Source organism: Hyperoodon ampullatus, assembly GCF_949752795.1.
Source record: "Hyperoodon ampullatus genome assembly, chromosome: 6".
NCBI classification, from domain to species: Eukaryota; Metazoa; Chordata; class Mammalia; order Artiodactyla; family Ziphiidae; genus Hyperoodon; species Hyperoodon ampullatus.
Window position 1 is genome coordinate 11,926,856 of NC_136919.1, and position 19,187 is coordinate 11,946,042.

General features: G+C 52.5%; 1 protein-coding gene across 4 annotated transcripts in view; it reads left to right on the plus strand.

The window, feature by feature from the left end:
• The window catches only part of DENND1A (DENN domain containing 1A), a gene marked incomplete at both ends in the record, with an annotated part of 539,637 nt that overhangs the window by 500,629 nt on the left and 19,821 nt on the right, over positions 1–19,187 (plus strand). The gene's annotated exons all lie outside the window — the stretch shown is intronic.

A 19,187-nucleotide genomic window follows, 5' to 3' on the forward strand; every position in this document is an offset into this window, starting at 1 on the left:
GACAGCTTGGTGGTGACGGCAGCTCCCTAGCAGCAAAGGCTGCTTGCCAGCCTCCTGCACACCGGATCTGAGATGGCACTGACCGTGTCCCTAATTTAGGTCATTGTTTTTGCCAGCTTAGTTTTATTGTCAGTCTGCTTAGTTCCATGTCTTCTAGAATATTGAATCACATTTAGTTTATACTGCAAAGAATTTTAGAATGTAATAAAAGTACTAAAAGAGAATGTATAAAAGGGACTTCTCCCAAGGGATCGCTGATTATATCCCACTTAACATGCAAAATGTGATGGGGGATTAACATTGCCTGGCAGTGGTTTAAACTGAATTTCTGAGATGTTACTGCCCATCAGCCATATGGTTCCGTGGTTACAGCTACCTCTCAGCCCTCCTTGGGATGCCCTCCTCCCTAACGCCTTCTAGATGGATCCCTGTTTGCACTTTCTGGAGAGGTTGATAGAGAATGTTTCCAGAGGGGCAGTAGATTGAGCCTTGGCAAGATGGCGCCTCGGGGGGCCAGGTGGCGTGAAGCCATCAGCAGAGATGGTGGCTCTCCAGGTGTGCTGACCCGGGGATAGTTCTCTCCACTGAGACAGGGCGGGACAGAGGGCCACTTTCACCCCAGAGCTACCTACCAGACACTTTCCATTGCCCAGACCATGATGACCAGCCAAGAATTCTTCCCCTGCTGCCCTCCTATCTTTGTGATTAAAAATCCTGATGCCTTGGAGTTTTTTGCCAGGCAGAACTCTGAGTTACTTGTTTATGCCTTCATTAATTCTTCCTTCACTTATCCAACATATTATGAGGCACGTCGAACTCCAAGCCCTGTCCAAGTCCCCAGGGTCGCGAAGGAATGAGACGTGTGTCCTGCCTTCATGGCACTCTTTGTCTGGGAGACACAGTGAACAAGCCATACAGAAAGAGAAATGCTAGTAGAGGCAGCTGGTGAGGGCCAGGAGCTAAACTGCGGAGGTAGGCAGGGGCCAGGCCCCGGGGGAGCTTGAATCATATCTTGTGGGTGTCAGGAGCCAGTGAGGGATTATATTCAAGAGAGTGGCATCTGGGAACATTCACTCTGGGCCACTGCTAGAAGGGGTGGGAGCAGGTGAGGCCAGGAGACCACTCACAATGCTGCCAGCATTCAGACGAGAGCTCGTAGGATGTGAGGAGGAGAGGACAATGGGAGAGAGGTCCAGGGGACCAAAGGGGCAGAACGCCCTGGTCCGCTGGATGCCCTCCGTGGGAGCTGTTGAGGTTCACCTTGGAATGGCACGGGGCTGGACGCAGGCTGAATTTCTCTTCCTCTAACCAGCATGCTCTAATGAGATTTGAGGCGCAGCCCATGATGAAAGGAGTGTCTGTTGGGATATACGGGGTCAGTGTGGAAAGGCTCTGCAGAAGGACAGAGTGGACAGCTGCGGGGAACAGGGCACCTCCACCCTCACTGTCCTGCTTTTGCCCTGGGGCTGTCTACCATCCTCCTTCCTTTCCCGCCTTGCTCTGGGGCCTGTAACCAGGGTACCCATGGCTTACTCTACCCCATGCCCCATCCCAGGGTAGGAAAGGTTAGGGCTCCTTCTCGCTGGGTTGCCAGCTTTTCAGCATCCCAGGGCATTTCTGCCAAGGATTATGCTAAACCAGCCTTACGGACAGCCCCTTAAAATGCAAGCCTCTGTCTGTGATGGATGGAGAACATCCAGTTGTTTAGCCAACCACTTACAGTTTGTTACAAACCTGCAAGAACCACACATGGGCATCTTGTTAGGCCCGTTAGGCCAAGGACCCCATAAATAAATAGCAGAGTATGTCTTGGTGCATCAGGGCTGGAGTATGGAAATAGAGGCACTGCATAAATAATACATGTTTACAAGGTAAATACATCAGTACGTTAGCGTGTGCAGCCATAACCAAACCACCCCACGTAACAACCACAGTAAGCTCCGGGGTCTACCACGTGATTGGCTTCCATCCATCAGTGTGCATGCGGATTCAAAATGACCGCCGAAGGGAGGGGTCCTCCTGCACACTGACCTTGAGGCCTTGGAATCGAGGCGAGTGGTGAGATTGCAGGTGGGCACCCTGACCCACAGCTTTGCTGCCAAGGTGTGAAACCTACCACGGCCATGTGTTCCTGCAGATGTCTTAAGGTCAGCCGCCAAGCAGCAGGCTGATTAGCACCAAGGTGCAGGATGCGATGGGTTGCACCTACAGGAAGACGGCCAGCCGGCTGGGGGAAACGGATTTTCTCATTATGCAGATTCTCTCAGACTTAGGAGGGGGCCAGTGGATCGACTTTCCAAGTTTAAGTGACTCTCACCAGAGCCCTGTAACTTTCAGCCTTTCACCCTGAAGGTTGGGCTGGGTTTTCAGAAAGTCAGTTTCCCATCTCCACCACCCCTTTTTCATCCCTGAGCCCCACTGGGCATCTGGAGCTCCGAAGAGGCAGCCGACAGAATGGCCGCTGGAGCGGGTGCCCCTCCCCTCGGTTGTAATGGCACAATGCTGGATTTCAGTATTTTAAATGAAAAATATATGCAGTTAGCTGTGCACTGACAATGTCCTTGAGGATTTGACAGTGAGATTTTCCAGCAGTTGGTCTTCGTTAGGATCCTGGCGGTGTTTAATAAGGCAGTCGAACTGCTGGCACCTTGGGTTCCTGTTTGTTCTCCGAGGGCTCTGGGGCTGCTGCGGTAAGCACATCGACCAGAGCTGATCATTACAAGGGCGTACGCCACCATGAATAAAAATGTCACACGTTTTCCCATCTCACAGCGGTACAGAATGTCAGTCCTGTCAAACACACGTTGCAGGGAGCTGTGTGCAGTCCGTACAAATTGGAGAGCTGCATTCCCCCCCAGCCTTCTGATATTCTTCATTTGAAGCTGAAGAAAAACAGTTGTTAACCTATTAGCTAGGATTTTAAACTCTGCTGAGGCGGTGGAGGGCTAGACTTTGACACAGATAGAAATGTATGCCAGGGTCCAGGAATTTTAAAAACAGGTTCTCCATCCATTTATTCTGAGGGAAGGAAAAAAAAAAAAAAAAAAAAAAAAACCTCTGTCTGGCGAACCTGACTGTCTGTCTTTAACAGACACTGGGGAAATTTTGGGATATTTCACATCTAAGCTTCCCACCTTTGCGTTCTCCTCGAAAAGTCTCTTGCTCTTCAGGATGGCCTTGGGCTCAACCTGTTAGACCAGGATATCTCTAGGTTGGGAGTTTTTCCTGATCAGAAGCATGCCGTTCCTGATCAGAAACATTGCCATCCTTGTGGACAGTGCGACTCAGTGATAGAATGACAACTAGTTGGTCCACATTAGTCAAATGCTGGGCAACGGCCTTAACTGATCGTTTGAGTCTAGTCCCACAGTCTTGGGTGAGCATTTACTTTGCACTGACCACGTGCAGGCCTTGTGCCTAGAGCCCAGGATCCAGATGTGACCAAGACGCCACGGCACTCTCGAGGAACCGCTCGTCTTTAGGGGAGGGACAAAAGAAAGAAGCCGGGCTCTATCCAGCCAGGAAGAGAGGGATAGCTTCCAGGAAAGGGACAGAGGCTTGAGGGATGAGCTGAATCCACCAGGTAGGCAGGTGCAGGAAGGGCACCCAGGACGAGCACGTGCGTTGAGAAGGGCTGTGGCACATGAGTGGCAGGGCACGTCTTTGCAGGGCTGGAAAAATGGGCTGCTTGTGGTAGGGCGGAATATGGGGTGGGTGGGCCAGGGACTACGTCTCGAATGGCCTGCCGAGAACTGTCTGCAGGACACGACCAGCTCCCCGAGCTGCGGGTGGACCAGGGCGGGGGGAGCTGGTGGCAGGGAGAGCAGCGTGGAAGCTGTCGTAATCACCAGACTCCTTTTCCGGAAGATGCTGTGCGATCCTATCTGTACAACTGCAAAATCGGGAGAAGATCTTTATTTTAATTTCCTAGTGGTAGTACTGCTTGGGGTGGACACCATTCCAGACATGATAAATTAGCCTTGGTTTTGCTGAGCTGGCCCCAGCCCTTAAATGCACTGAGCAAACCCTCCCCAAGTCAGGACACAGGCCTGGTGAAATGTAGGCGGCTGCAAAGACAAACCTTTCTGTGTGGTCAGAATGGACTTAGCAAGACAAAAAACTCAGAGGATATTGGGGGGAAGAACTCCCCAGGGAGAGGGAGCACCCTCATTCTCAAGTGGATAAGATTCAGCATCTTCCTTCTGCCGTTTGTGTACCGGGTCTGATGGAAGGAGTGTGGGCTTCTTTGGGGTCAGACTTACCTGGGTCTGGAGCCTGGTTCGGCCACCTGTTAGCGGTGAGGCCTGGGCAAGTCACTGAGCCATGCGGACTCAGTTTCTTCATCTGCCAAATGGGGATTTTACTTTCTCTGCAGGGTTGTTGGGATCATTAGAGACCTTACAGGTAGAGCTTCTAGTACAGAACCTGGAACATAGCAAGTGCCTCAAAACAGCCCCCCTGCCTCTGTCAGAGGGGGATTCTCTCTCCCAACATCTGGAAGCCCCTCCTGGCATCCCCCACCTCCTGGGAATGTCACCCAGGCACCCTTGATGGCATCCCAGATGGCTGCCCCCATGTAGGTAGCAGCGAAGCCCCCGCCTCCTGTTTCTGTCTGGGCAGAGAATGGCACGCGTCAGCAAGGCTCCCTGCCCCTGCCCAGCCACGGCCCGCATCTGCTGCCTGACCTCGGGCCGCCAATGGGATGCCACCTATTCATACCGAGCAGCTGCACCTGACTAAAAACAAAGGGCTCCCCTCCCCCGCCCCACTGCTGTCCCCCCTTCCTCCCCCGCCTCTGTCCCCCAAGCGGCCTGGGGTCACCCGGCCCCCTCGCAGCCTTCCCTCACAGCTGCCTCGCTGCTTTTGTTCAGCATGTGAACTTCCCCATCAGCCGAGCTCCTTGCACGGGAAGTAATCAGGGATCTTGACAAGGCTTCAAACCACAAATGCCACTACAAATTAACCAGCACCGCTACAAAATACTACTCCTGTCAACATCGGGGAAGAAAGCACTGCTCCCAGGACCGGGAGGAACCGTCTCCCGGCTCAGCAATCACTCGCCGCAAAGAGTGCCTGGGCCCAGCAGGGAGAGTGGCCTCGCAAGGTGACTTGTTGAGGGGGCCGAGTCCCCGGCAGCCCCTCTCCAGAGACGACGGCGTACAGAGCCGACAGCAGGTGCTACAGCTTTTCTTCGAGGGCCACCTTCAGCCCCCAGCACCCCTGCAGAGGGTGCCTCAGGGCGGCGAGTTGCAGGCACGTGGGAACCTCCCCCTGGAGTCCGACAACCAGCTTCCTGACGTATTGTGCGAATTTGGGCCGGAGGGACTATGGCAGGGCTTCTATCCAGAGTTTTAGGACTGACTGAGATATACTGGGTAACACCTGGCCCGTTGAGGGTGCTCCAGGATGAGGCCCCTCCCAGCCTCCCTTTCCCATGAAGAAGCACCTTGTCATCGTGTACGGGCAGGATGGAAACTTCTTCCTCAGCTCTGATGCAGAAGTCCATCCTGTGCAGTGTCTTTCCATGAGCATCCCTCCCAGATGATAGCCTGGAGCTGAGAGTTACCTCTGCGGATGCTGCAGGGCCCGAGGACCCCAGGGTCCCCTGTGGGGGCCCAGGGCCTGCCCAGTGCTGTTGGCACGGAGCGAGTGGTATAGGACACCAGCGCTCAGTCTCCTCCAGCATCCTTGCTGACACTCTGAAGCGAAGGCAAGCATTTGATCCTCCCCAACAAGCAGGATCAGCTCTATCAAGTGTGGACGAGAGGATTCAAGATAATGACAGGAGTTGGGGGACAGGCGAGAGCTGTGCCCGAGAGAGCCGGTTGGACATTTCAAAGGAGATACTCCACACAAATATAGCTTCAATACACTCCTTTTTGGAGGCCTATCAAAAGAAGCCCTCTTTTATTTTCATACCTTGCATAATAGCAGCTCTCCCTTCCCGAGGAGTGCAGGAGCCTTGCTCTCAGCCCAGAGGCCCTTTGTAAAGCCACGGAAAGCTTTGTCTTCCTCTCCCAACCAGGGCCATTTCATGCACAGGTCAGAGCATTGATGTGGCTACTAGCCAGGAAAATTAACCAGGTGAACTATTCCCTCGTTAAACAGTAACAGGGTTTAATTGTGAATTTTCTCTTTTACCCTCTCCATTCCTGGAAGCGTATCTGGTTGGGGCACATCCCTGGCACAGAGAAGCCCACAGCATCTACCCAGCCTCCCCTTTGGGGATGCCAGGGCCTCTTCCAGGTGAGCTAGATGGGAGTCTGACAGAAAAGAGACAGTTCAGAATACCATTCAGACCCAAAGGACCTGAGACCCCCTTTGAGGCTGACCTTGGAGGCCACCGTTCTCATGCCTCCAGCTGCCATCGGGCACGCCCCACCTTCTCTGGCCCTCAGAGAGGGTAACGGCGGGGGCTCTGGCTGCCACCTCAAGCAGGTTGCCTCCCCACCCCAAGCTTTGCATGCATAGACCTCGGCCTTCAATGAAGCGGCCTGATCCCTGGGGCCTCGGGCATCTCCGATCTCCTGCTCCCTTCCCCTCACCACCAGTCCCTGCTTGGGGTCTGGCCTGTCCGCCCACTGACTTTGACATTTCACTTTCTGTGTGGTCTTAGGTAGCGCCTGTTTGCCCTCCCTGAGTCTGCTTTACCAGCCGTGAAAAGGGGAGGCTGATTCTGACCTTAAAGGGATGTTAAAGGGATAGTCCAAGGTGTGTCCTCCATGGGGACTGAGGAAATCCGTGCACTGGTTCCCAAACAGCCGGCCCCTCCCACATCCATCACAGGACTCCTGCCCCAGTGCTCAGTTAACTTGAGACGAGCTCTTCGACCCTCTTCCGAAGGCCTGTCACCCACTGCTTGGTGTGACCCTGGGCAAGTCTTTGCCTCCCCTCATCTGTGAAATGGAACAATGACCCGCATTCCCGGGACAGCAAACGCGCTGGTTGGGCGTTAGAACACAGCGGACCACCAGAGCTTTGGTTCTGCTCACCTCACAGGCCGCCCCCACCTCCACCCCCGCTTCACTCTCTGCCCCACGTCCATGCCTGGCAGTGAAGCATTTTCCACCCTGCAGCCCCATGTAGGGCGCCCGTTCATTCATGCCACCCAGGTAATTAAGCTGATATTCCAACACGGCTTCCCCTCCTGACCTTTTGGAAACAATGTGTTTTGCTGCATCAACAAATTAACTGCAAATCAGATGCTGTCCTCATAAATGTGGGTTTCATATCCAATGAGCATACTCACCTGGTCCACACGGCTGACAGATATAAACGCCGAGGGTCAGGCAGAGACCGTCAGAGGCCAAAAGAGTTCCTCTCTTCTCTGGGACTTCCATGTCAATCACACCTTGGGGCTTACCCTCTCATGTTCACATCTCCCAGCAGTCACATGCCAGCTGGCGAGTTGACAGCATGGAGGTCTGGGCAGGCCCCCTTGGCCGGAAGGGAGTGTCTGTCCTCAGGAGCCCACCCATCCTCCTCCCATCCATCTTTGACACCAAGGCCTCTGATACGTCCCTCCCTGCCTAAATCCCTCCCACTGCACTCAGGAGGAAATCCACACTTCTTAGGCTGACGGTCAAGGCCTTGTATTATGTGGCCCCACCCACCAGCCGTTCCTCCTGGCCTGCACCATCCTCATATTCACCCTCACTTGGTTTTGTTGGATCACTGGGGTTCCCATCTCATGCACCTAAATTCTGTACCACCCCCATCGGGTAGAAGAGCCCCTCCTTGGTACCTCCACAGACCTCCTTCCCCTTGTATTATAACCCCACCATCAGAGTGGGAGCCCTTTGAGGGCAGGACTGGGTCTTATTCACTGGTGTGCCCCTTGCCTGTACGAAGCATACTGCATTGTTTGTTGAATGAATCAACACGTGAATCTCCTTTGGAAAGCACTGGAAAGAGATGCCCAAATAAGGAAGGAAGGGGAGGACGTCAGTCACTCTTTCACCAGCCTTTTCTCTAAGGCACAGATCTCTTAACAACACAGTGCAACTTCAGAAGGGGTAAGGGTTAGAAAAACCGAATCAGAAAGGATTCCAGATGACTTTGGAAATTTTGGTTGACAAGGATAGCACAGTGGACTAAGGATACCTGCTTGTTTTAGTTCCTGCTTCTAGCTCTGTGACCTCATACTAGTCACTTAACCTCTCTGGGCCTCCTGTTTCTTGCCTCTGTTACAGGGAAATAACCCTCCTCTAACTTGCCTCACCAGGGAAGGTGAGGCTCAAAGGAAAGAAGGGAAGTAGAAATGCTTTGAAAGGAAAACGCATCATGTAAATAGAAGAGATTAGTAAAATCCAGTCCCTTTCAACAGCGCCTTGCTCACAGCACACTCCCTTGAAAAACCAAGGTCCTCACATTCACAGGACTCTTCTGGGAAGACGGGTGGGTTTAAGGGAAGGACAGAGGATTGGATGGTCTCGTTTCATCAGCAGGTTGCCAGACCAGAGCCTCCCACAGCTGTAGTGCACTCTTGTAGCACCCTCACACCAGTGCTTGTGACTCAGGAGTTATTTCCATTTTACAGAAGGGTTAACTGAGGCTTAGATTAAATAACTTGCCAAATGGCAGAGCCGGTATTGAACTCAACTAGAAAATGACAGAGTCAAGACACGCGTGTGAGTCTTTCCACCAAAATATGTTTCTTGGGGTTTTAGCCCAAATGCTCTTTGTACTCTAAGAAAGGTATTTTTCTGTGATGTGGGTCAAATTCCATTAGACCATACACTCCTTAAGGACAGACTGTGTCTTAGTCTCCTAAATCCCCAGGCCCTGGCCCCAGGTAGTTTTCCCATCACTATGCATGGGAGAGTGAATCTGCTTCCCGACTACACGTGACCTTCAGGAAGGCAGGTGCCAGATGGGGGCATCCCTCCTGCCACAGCTCAGCTCACGAAGTGCCAGATGAATTGTTGAACAGGACTCTTCTTAGCCAAAGATTGCCAAAGGCTCAGCCTTTTTGAACTCGCTTAAGAATCAGCAGTCAGTGTATCTAGGGTACTGATGATCACATGTGACATGATTTCTCTGCAAAAGTGCCCAGACCTCTTGATTCTCAGCTCCAAGCCTCCTCTGGTTTTGCCTCCTCTTCCTCCAGCAGTGGGAGGAGCCCTAGGTTGGCAGTCAGGCAGCCTGGGAGCAGGTCACTTTCTCCCCCTCCAGTCTGTCTCCTTGACCGTGGAAGAATAAGCTCCTGGCACCAGAGTCGTGGGAAGAGACAGACAAGCGCGCACTGGCCCTGGCCCTCAGGGAGTGCGGTCGGGGGTGGGGACCCCGGCTCTCGGAAATGACTTTCACTGTGTCTGGCCAGCTCCGCAGTCGTGTCGGAACTCACCTCACCCTGTTACAGCCCCACATTCAGTTACTCCCTGATTCAGCTTCCCCAGCACTGGAGCCACGTTCTAGAAAACGGTATGTTGAGTTGATTCTCCCCTAGCTTCTCTCTTCACCCCCTCCTCCCGCCCAAGTCACCACCACCCCACCCTTATGGGCTGTTCTAACTGTCCCCAGAGCACTCAGCTCTCCCCGACCTGTGTCCCCCACTCTCATGCCACCCAGCATATTTGGGAAACTGCAACCACCATGACCCAACAGCCCTACTACCTCCTCCCCTCCAAGAAGCAGAAGCTTCTTAGCAGCGCGTCCACTGTGTGCCTTGCCCTGAGGGAGCTACCGTGATATACCCGGCATCCCTGCAGTGGGTCCTCACGGCCACACTCAGGACATTTGTACCACATTACCATTTCTTGGTGTCTATAAATTCCCCTGGTTTACTAGCTTCTAGGTTAGGTTGGTCAAGAGGCTGCTTTCCTCCCACCGTTTATAAATTCAGTTGCAAAAGAACTAACACTTCCTGATGACAATCAAAGCAAAATAAATTAATCACAGAATCTAGAGAACTAACATGTGTTGAGTTTCTACATGTGCCAGGAAGCTTCAGCCAAAAATCTTTGCTGAGCACCTATTTAGCCAGTACCATACTAGATAAACAGAGAAATGCGATGAGTGAGCTGATAATGACACCCTTTGTGCTGTGAATAGATGGGGGGCAGAACACCTGACCCATGCTCCTCAGGGAAGGGCAGGGAGGGCCTCCTGGGGGAGGCAGTGCTTGGGCCAGACAGTGAAGGGCAAATAAGAGGCACCAAGAGTGAGACAAAAGGAGATGCAAGGTGCCTCAAGAACACCTGAGGGACTTCCCTGGTGGCGCAATGGTTTAAGAATCAGCCTGCCAATGCAGGGGACACAGGTTCGAGCCCTGGTCCGGGAAGATCCCACATGCTGCAGAGCATCTAAGCCCATGTGCCACAACTACTGAGCCTGCGCTCTGGAGCCCGTGAGCCACAACTACTGAGCCCACGCACCACAACTACTGAAGCCCGCACGCTCTAGGGCTCGCGTGCTGCAACTACTGAAGCCCTTGCGCCTAGACACGGCCAAAAATAAAAAATAATAAAAAATAAAAAAAACACCTGAGCTTTCAGGGAGAGCAAGGGGCTGAGCAGGGCAGGGTTGGTGGGGGAGATGCACCAGAGATGAGATTGCAGAGGCTTATGGGTGGGGCCCAGAATCCGGAGGGCTTTGAGCACTTCAGTTAACATTTTCCAGGGGATATTAACAGGTGTTATAGGGGAAGTAAGTCTACATTCAAATAAATGTGGGAAACGGGAGCTTTACAAAAAAAAAAAAAAAAAAGGAGTTAATAGTGTTTTGCCTGTTGACTGTAGGGTGTTTTATTGCAAGGGTTGGCAGCCTTCGTTGTGCTAACCAGCATTGTGAATCCCCAAATGGAGCAAGACACAGCACTTCCCAGACTTGTCTGGCTGAAGAACCCCCTTTTCTTCTTTCATACAATGCATCTCCCGGGATGGTTTCTCAGAAGACACCTTGGGAGATGCCAGCCTTCCACTGAGATGCTTTAGGCTAGGAAATGACATAATTGGGCGTGTATTTTTTTTAAGTCCACTCTGGAATAAGCATGGAAGATAGACTGGGAAGGGGAGAGGCTGGAGGCAGGCAAACCTGATAATGATGATAGTTGCTGGCGTCTACGGGCTAAAGATCTTGGCGAACATCTTCTCATTGAAACTTCCTAACAGCCCCCTTGGGTAGGTAGTGCCATTACCTGCATTTACAAATGAGGAACGTAAGGCTTGATGGTTAAATCTTGGGCCACAGGATGAGTGGAGGGATGGGGTTCAGTCTGAGATTGTCTGACCCCAGAGGTCACCTCCTGAATGCTGCCACCCCCGCCAGCAGGGACAGAAATGCAGGTCAGAGGTGACTAGTGATGAGGGCTCTGGGGCTAGAGAAGGAGGTCACCCAGAAGCAGAGTGGCTGAGGACAAGGGAAGCTGAGGGAGATGGGGGAAGTGGGGGTTGTGTGTGAGAGTCGGGGGGTTGGGACAAGGGCAGCAGCCTATGCACTTGTGGGTGGCCATGCTCATCTCATTGGGTGACATCCTAACCGCAGATAGCCTCCAACTGAAGAAGGGTCACCAAGCACGGGTTGGCCTACACTCCTAACGGCACAGGATCTGGGAAGCCAGACTTTATTTCCACCCACATATGCTCTCAGTGTGCCATGAGGGACCCCAATTCTCCACCAAGTCTGTCAGCCAATTTTCTCCATAGGCCACTCTGACAGGCCCTGTGCTGACACCAGGGATCTAGGGACGCCTGAAACGTGGCCCGTCTCTCCGGGAGTCAGTTGTAGAGAATGAGTTCTGAGGCAAGTTTACTACCTGGAGGACCACTCCAACCAAGTGACGCTCTGAAGTGCTGTCCACGAGAAACGTAACAGGAGCCACACATGCAAGTCACATATGGAATTCTAAAGTTTTTAATAACTGCATTTAAAAAGTAAAAAGAAACAGATGAGATTAATTTTAATAATATATTTAACTGAAATATCCAAAACATTTTCATTTCAACATATAATCAATATTAAAAATTATTGAGATATTTTGCATTCTCTTTTCAAACTAAGTCTCTGAAATCCAGCGTGCATTTTACACTTACAGCGCGTCTTAATTTGGACTCGCCAGGTGTGGCCATTGGCTTCTGTAGTGGGCAGTGCAGGTCTGGACTTTGTGGCGTACATATGGACCTCTGTGAACCGTGATGTTCATGGCGGAACCAACTGGAAGCCTCCCAGGGCTCACCGAGCGTCTGTGACCTTGGTCTAGTGTGGACCTTTACTCTCCTTACCCTGTCTGCCCATCCGCCCCACTGTCCAGGGCATCTAGATGGGCAGGCCATTGACAGAACAAAGCTTGACTTTGGAGATAAAGGGTTTGAGGAGCGAGCTAAGAGGTCTGTGCTCTATTGATTTTTATTCAAGTCCTGAGTTCAAAAGTCAAGCATTTTGTGCAAATTTTATTTGTTCCTCAGACATTTACTGAGCAGATATTTTTTCCCGAGGCACAGGGATGAATCCCTTAAGGAAATGAACATCTGAAGGAGAATGGGGGGCGGGGAGGGGAAGATACATGGTGGTAGTGAGCGATAAGTCAGAGCACTGAAGGCAGCATCTGACCTGGGCGAATTCTTGAAGGACAAGTAAAGGTTTGCCAGGCAGATCAGGATGGGGTTGGTCATTCCACCTGCTGGGCAGGCAGGAAGCAGGCCTGAGAGCCTCAGGCCATTCGAGGGTCTGCTGGTGAGCACAGGGGTCTGGGAGGGGTCTGGGTGGGGCACGGCAGAACCCAGGTCTTGGAGGATTTGGAATGCCAGCCCAGGGCCTTGTTGAACTGTGTGTGGCCCCAGGACAGGAGGGGACAGCAGAGGTCTCGAAGCTGGGGTGTGGCAGGGTCACATTGCATTTTAGAAGATCCCTCTTGGCCTGTGTGGAGAATGGCTGAGGAGATCCGGGGCGGGCCCTGTTGGGAGGTGATTACAGTGATCCAGGCTCGAAGTGGAGAGGAGGGCCTCGGACACGGGATGTGCAGGAGCTGGTGACCGGCCGAGGCAGCAGGAGGCGTGGAGAACGGCCCTTGGGCTCCCGCTTGGGGGGCTGAATGCTTGGAGCCGTGTGTGGAAATGCATCAAACCATCTCCGTGTGTACTGATTCCTTAAGTTTCCACTTTAATGCAGCCGCAGAGACTCCATCCCACTCGCCCGCCGCCTCCCAAGATACAGCGCTCGAGGCCCGTGAGTAGCCGGTGGTACTGCCCTCCCGCCTAACACTGCCTGAGCCGTCTCCCCGCCTGACTAAACCTCGGGGGTCTGAACTCAGCTGCCTTGCCAAAGAAAACCATGTAGTGGGTTATTCAGCTTCCCTCTGTGTGGCATGTCCCTGGACTTGCATTTTCTGGGCTTCTCTCTCCTTTTTCTGAATCAGTTTGGTGACTCGCAGGTCAAAGCTGTAGGCAGCAGGGTCGCTGTGTGGTGTGTTTGCCGTGTGTGCATCGTTCGAGCACATCTCCTGGGTTGAGCCGCGTTGCTAGCCAATGAGCTTTAAAGGCTGCAGCTGCCTCTTCCTCACAAAGGAAGCAGAAATCTGGCAGCAGGGGTCTGTTCCGCCAGATCTCGGTTTGCAGATGCATTTGATATCCCTTCCTGGGGGGTAGAGGCTACGCCCAGGGAATATTGAACCGGCTCAGATGGAGACCAGGTCGCCTCATCTCCTGGGCCTCACGTGGGACTCCACCCTCCCAAGGGAAGCTCCAAGTAAGGGCAGAAAAGCAGGATGAGATGTGATGAACCCACCAACACCTGGGATTGGGTGGGCCAGGGAAAGAGACCCATCCGTGCTTTCTCAAGAGAAATACCTTGGGAACATATGGGGTGTGGGTCCCATGTTAGCATCAGTGAAGTCCTTTTTCTTGTGGGCTCAGACTTTGGTCATGCTGAGAGGCCTGATAACTTTAGCAGGTTCCCTTAAAGTGGGAAGGAAACTTGCCGGGACCATTGAGTGAGGGCTGTTTACCAAGAGAAGAGTTTCTCTGTTTCTTGTTCAAAGCGGCCACCACTCTTGCAGTCAAGCAAAAGCGGCCCTCAGAGTTCCCCATGAACCCGAGTCCCAGTCCCTCCCGCCCTCCCCACTGCCGTGTCCACATCCATCTCGAAAGGTGTGGCGGCCCAGGGGTGCAGCTGACTAGGCTGAACTGTATCTGTTTCTTCTTTTTTTTTAATTTAAGAGTTTACTTGAGCAAAAATTGATTCGAATGAGGCAGCACCAAACCAGAAGTGGTTAGGAGCGCTCTCGAACTGCGTCTGTTTTGAATCCTAGGCACACGTACCCAGCATCGGTTGGGTGGCCGCTCTCTGCGCGGATATTGGAAAGTTCTGTGGCGCTGTTTCCCTTCCCTTCCCTACCACATGCGGGAGTTAGAGGGCTGGGGTGGAGGCAGCCATGACACTGCAGTTCCAACCACGTGTGACGGATCCATCCTGTACCCCAGTCAAACCGTGATCAGCACTGCTGTCGAGCGGCTGGAATGTTTCTGCTCGTTGTCATTGGAAGAAAGTCACAAACAGCAAAAAGAAAGCGCTTTGGGGGACAGGAAGCCAACTTCTGGGTCAAAGCTTGTGTGATTTAGTGAGAATTTCAGTACAGTCATTAGCAACATGGCTTTGGAGAGTAGACAGAACCAGGCTTGAGACCAAAGTTGTGTGACTCTGGGCAGGTCCTGAAGCTCTCTGAGCCCCTCTCCTCTCTCTGTAATACACCCTCATTCATGGAGGGTTTTGTGAGCATGATATAGATGACATTTGTAAAGCACCTAGCACAGTGCCTGGCACACAGTAGCAGTTCTTCCTCTTCTTAACAGGTTTCTAAATCTGAACAGCTTTTAAGGAATGACCCAGTTTCTTAATAATCATCATTCACCTAGGATTTTCATAGTCGGCAAATCATTCTTGGCCACATCAACCCAGCTGAGCCTCACAGTAACTCTATGAAGTAGGCATTGCTTCCACCTGTTTTAGAGATGAGACAACCGAAGCCCAGTAACTTAACCCAAGTCCCTCAACTACACAAAGGGGTCACCAGACTCTAGAACACATGGTCTTTTCAGCATACCAAGCTCCCCGGACCCTTCATCTCCATCTCCACAGAGTACAAAGGACTGGGGCAGAGCCTTCAGGTGAGAAAAAATTCATCAGCAGCCGGCTGGGCTTCCTGTGGAATCTCTACGGCAGTGTTAGATCCTGACAGGCATGCAGAGGTGAAGGGAATTGACATTTACTGAGCACCTTTTAGGTGCCTAGACTGTGCTCCTTTGTCCTTACAACAACCTGGAGGAGGCAGATGCTGTTTCTCCAAATGGCAGCCGAGACCACAGAGATGATAAGAGGCCACGCTGGCCTTTGAGCCCAGGCCCGCCTCTCTGCCCCGCCTCTCCCCACTCCTCACCAGGCAGCCTCTCCCAAGCCAGAGTCATCCAGACGGTAGTTCTCAGAAATCCTTGGAGAGACCTAGGATCCAAGACAGGCAGGGAATCTCTTAGAAAGTGTGATCTGGGGCCGGATTGCTCCCCTTGGAAGAACTCAGGTACTGGAGACAGCTCCTGTGGGCTCCACGTGGTGTCACCAGTGTGGGGACTCGTATAGATCGGGGGGGCGAGGAGGCTGGAATTCAGCCACATCCGTTGGCGACTGAGGACTTGGGAAGGCAAATACTGCCCTGAGCAAAGCCTGAGCAGCAGCTGCCTCTGCCACCGCCCTGGTGCAGGAGGTGACCAGCCTGGCACACGGGGCTGCACCCCCCTTGGGTTATGAAACTTTGAAGAGGCAGGTACCTAGCAGAACTGATTCTCCTGGGCCTGGAAGTCAAAGAGGCATGTCCTGGTTTGAATCACAGCTTGGACACTTCTTGACTGTGTGATGTTAGGCCAGACGCATACCTTCTCTGAGCCTTAGTTTCATGATCTGTAGAATGGCTTGCTACACCTACCTGGTGGGGTATGAGGTCATATATGTGTAGCACCTAGCACAGTCCCTGGCAAGAGGTGGGTACACGTACCCCAGTTCTGCCAACCCAAACACCTTCTGCCAAGTGGGGTCACTATGGGACTAATTTGGGAGCCGTAGAAGTTTTGTGCTTTCTCGGCCTTGCGTTCCCCAGCGCCCCAGCGTCTGTTCACTCCGAGTGCATTCACGCAAGCATTTCCAGTGGGCACCACTGCACACTAGGGGTGAACCTGGGGCACATGGGCTATGGAACCCCTCAAGGGCCTCGAAGAAGATGGCCTGACAAGCTCCCATGTCAGGAGCCACTGGCCCATAGCCAGCCTTTGCTGGGTCACTTAGCTGCAGACATTCTGGGCAGAAGTGTGGCCATCGGCCCAGGGTAGTGGGAGCATGGGGGCTAGCCATTCAGCCTTTCTGGAAGGAGCCTTGTAGCCTGGCACCTGTGGCTGGAGTTCAGATGTGACCAGAGGATTTAGATTTTCTTTTTAAAAAGAAGAAAAAGGAAAAAGCAGAAGAAAGCCTTGCCAGTGTCTGGTGGGCTCAGGGGAGTGGGCCGGGGCGTGCAGGGGAGAGGCAGGCTGTGGTCGGCTGCATGTGAAGCGCTTTATAAGCTCTGTATTTATTATTTCTTGCTCACCATTAAAATCAAATGTACTCGGTGCTTTTGTATTCAATACACATTTAACCCTGCCGACTTAGATTTCTCAGGTTTTAAATCCAGTGGGGAATTGGCTGGTTTCCCAACTTTCCCCTCAAGTCCCCCTTGAACAGAGCTCCAAATCCCTGTTTAGCATTTTCTCCCCCAGCGCTGCTGGGATCCTAGCACTGGTGGGGCCGGTCGTAGTTGTGTGTGCATGTGGTTTCTTCCCTCATCCCCAGCCCCCGCCCTTCCTAAGCACCCCGGAAAGACGGATGTGATCGCTGAAATATGACAGGCCAGTTGTCTGTATCGTCTTGTGATTCGGGCTTAATTAAACCATTTTGTCTGTGTGTGTCTGTGCCTGGTTACGGCTCTAGCTGTACGTCTGCAGCCGTGTGTGTGTGTGTGTGTGTGTGTGTGTGTGTGTGTGTGAGAGAGAGAGAGAGAGAGATTTGTGCATGTGCCTTCTCCTCCTGTGTGTGCCTCTGTGAGTGTGTATTTGTGAAACTGGGTATGTTGGTATCTCGAGGCCTGTGCGTGCCTCTGGGTGGTTGTCTGTCCATGAGTATAATTTTGTGTCTGCTATTTTGTGTCTGCTTTGTCCACACCAATCAGATGTGTGTGTGACTCTGGGTGTGTCTGCAGCCACGCGGGTGACTGTCTCTGGGTCCGCCGTGCCTTTCTCCCTCCCCGGCTTTGCTGCCGCCCTCCCCCTCCCACCCCCCCTCCCTGCTCTGTCTGGTTTATCATCCCTAATGAAGCAGTCTTCTCCATCGATCCTGCTGATTGCCAACCCATTCCTTTTGTTTGTTGGCGCTGAGCCATTCAGCGGCACTCTGACAGCTCAGCTCGTCTAATTAGCTCTGTTGTTCTTTTTCCCCATGTTTCACCACGTTGCAAGTTCAGTTGAAGTTGCCACAAACTTAATCCCCCATTTCAGCCACAAGTTCACATTCCTAACCTGCCTCTATTGTACAAGGAGCAGCTGTGGGCAAGGACAGGCGAATGGGCCTTAATGTCTGACCTTCCCAAAGCCCCACCCCAGGGACCTCCGGGGCAGGGCAGCGCTGCCCTGACTGCGCCCCGCCTTTGTGGTGCAAAGTCAGGTGCAAACCAGGTGATCCTGTTTACCAGCTGCAAGAGGAGTCCGGCTCTAGGCCGGGAAACCAGTTCAGGGTTCGCACGAGTGGGGGACGGATCCATTCGTTTATTCAGCAGCCGGTGACTGGACGTCTGCTTTGTGGCAGGCACTGCTCTAATAACAGTGATCATAACAGCAGCATTATTATGCACTTTGTAGGTTCCAGGCAGCAACATCCATTTCTAAAAATCTTGCTGAGGGGTCTCTGTAAACCAGGCAGTGAGCACGGTGCTAGGCAAGGGTAGGCCATCATAGATCCATCTTCTAATTTGGAGACACCGAAGCCCCGTCTTCTTTTTTGTTACTGATAAGGTCACAGAGAAACAAGGTGAGCGTTTATTGAGCCCCCACTGTGTGCCAGGCCCCGCGCCGGCCCTTTCCCCGCATCACCTCATTGGATCTTCACAGTAATCCCAGAGCAGACGGCAAGTTTGGTGGAACGCACTTGGCTCTTACCACGTCTCTGATTTGCCAAACCAGGCTGAGATCAGACTGGCCGTTCCACAGGAAAAACTCTGGTTAGGTCAGACGTGTGGAGACGTGAGGGAGGGCTTGATGAGACTATTAAAGACTTATCTCTTACACAGCCAACTTCTGTGATCTGTGTTCCGAAGCCATTGTGTTGTGTCGCCCACCAGTGCTGGGTTGAGGGCTGGTGGGAGGCTGGGTTCGGGGAAGAGGGCTGCAGGGATTGGAGCGAGTATGTGCTCTTCTTCCCTGTCTTGCCTGCTAAGCTCAGCGTCCGTGGCGTTTCCTGCCGTGGTCCCTCATCTGTAGAGAGAAAGCGGCCCCCGCACTGGGCTGCTCATTCATTCTTATTGGCAACAAAATTCACAGATAGGCTTTCTTCGCTTTCTCCAGTCCTTCTCTGGTGTTGTTCAGATGATGGTGCCGGATTTAAAGCCAGGTAATGCTGACTGGACCAAATGAGTATCCTCCTAAGGACGCCTAGAAATTCTTAGCGTAACTCTCATCACGGGCTCTGGTGGGAGAAGGGGGTATCTTTTTATATGATCCCTCATCTTGGCTTTCAGAGGCCTCAGGTCAGAAAAGAACTACCTTGCCTCTGCAGCCTGGTTGTGGACAAGGAAGCTGTGTACTTCACTGTCAATACGCCCACCTCCAGCCCTTGAGCTAGGTCCGCATGGTGCGTGCAGTGCCCACACAGGCTGTGTGGCTTCCAGGCCGAGCCCTGCTCAGGAGGACTGCACAGGGGTGCCCAGGGGAGCAGAAAGAGGACTTTTATTGGCGCTCTAACACTGTTAATGTTTGCTTCTCCCACTCCCACTTAGAAAGGAAAATAGGCCTCCTGTAATGCAGTTGTAAAAAGAACAAAATAGGCATATGTACCCCAAAAACAAAGTCTAAGTGAAACCTTTTTGTTCTACCAAACTGGTTTCCGGGTTCCGGGAGAAGGCAAGACGGACCCATCATTAACGAGAGCCTCTTTGTTCCGGGTCCTGCACAGACCGTGCCTCA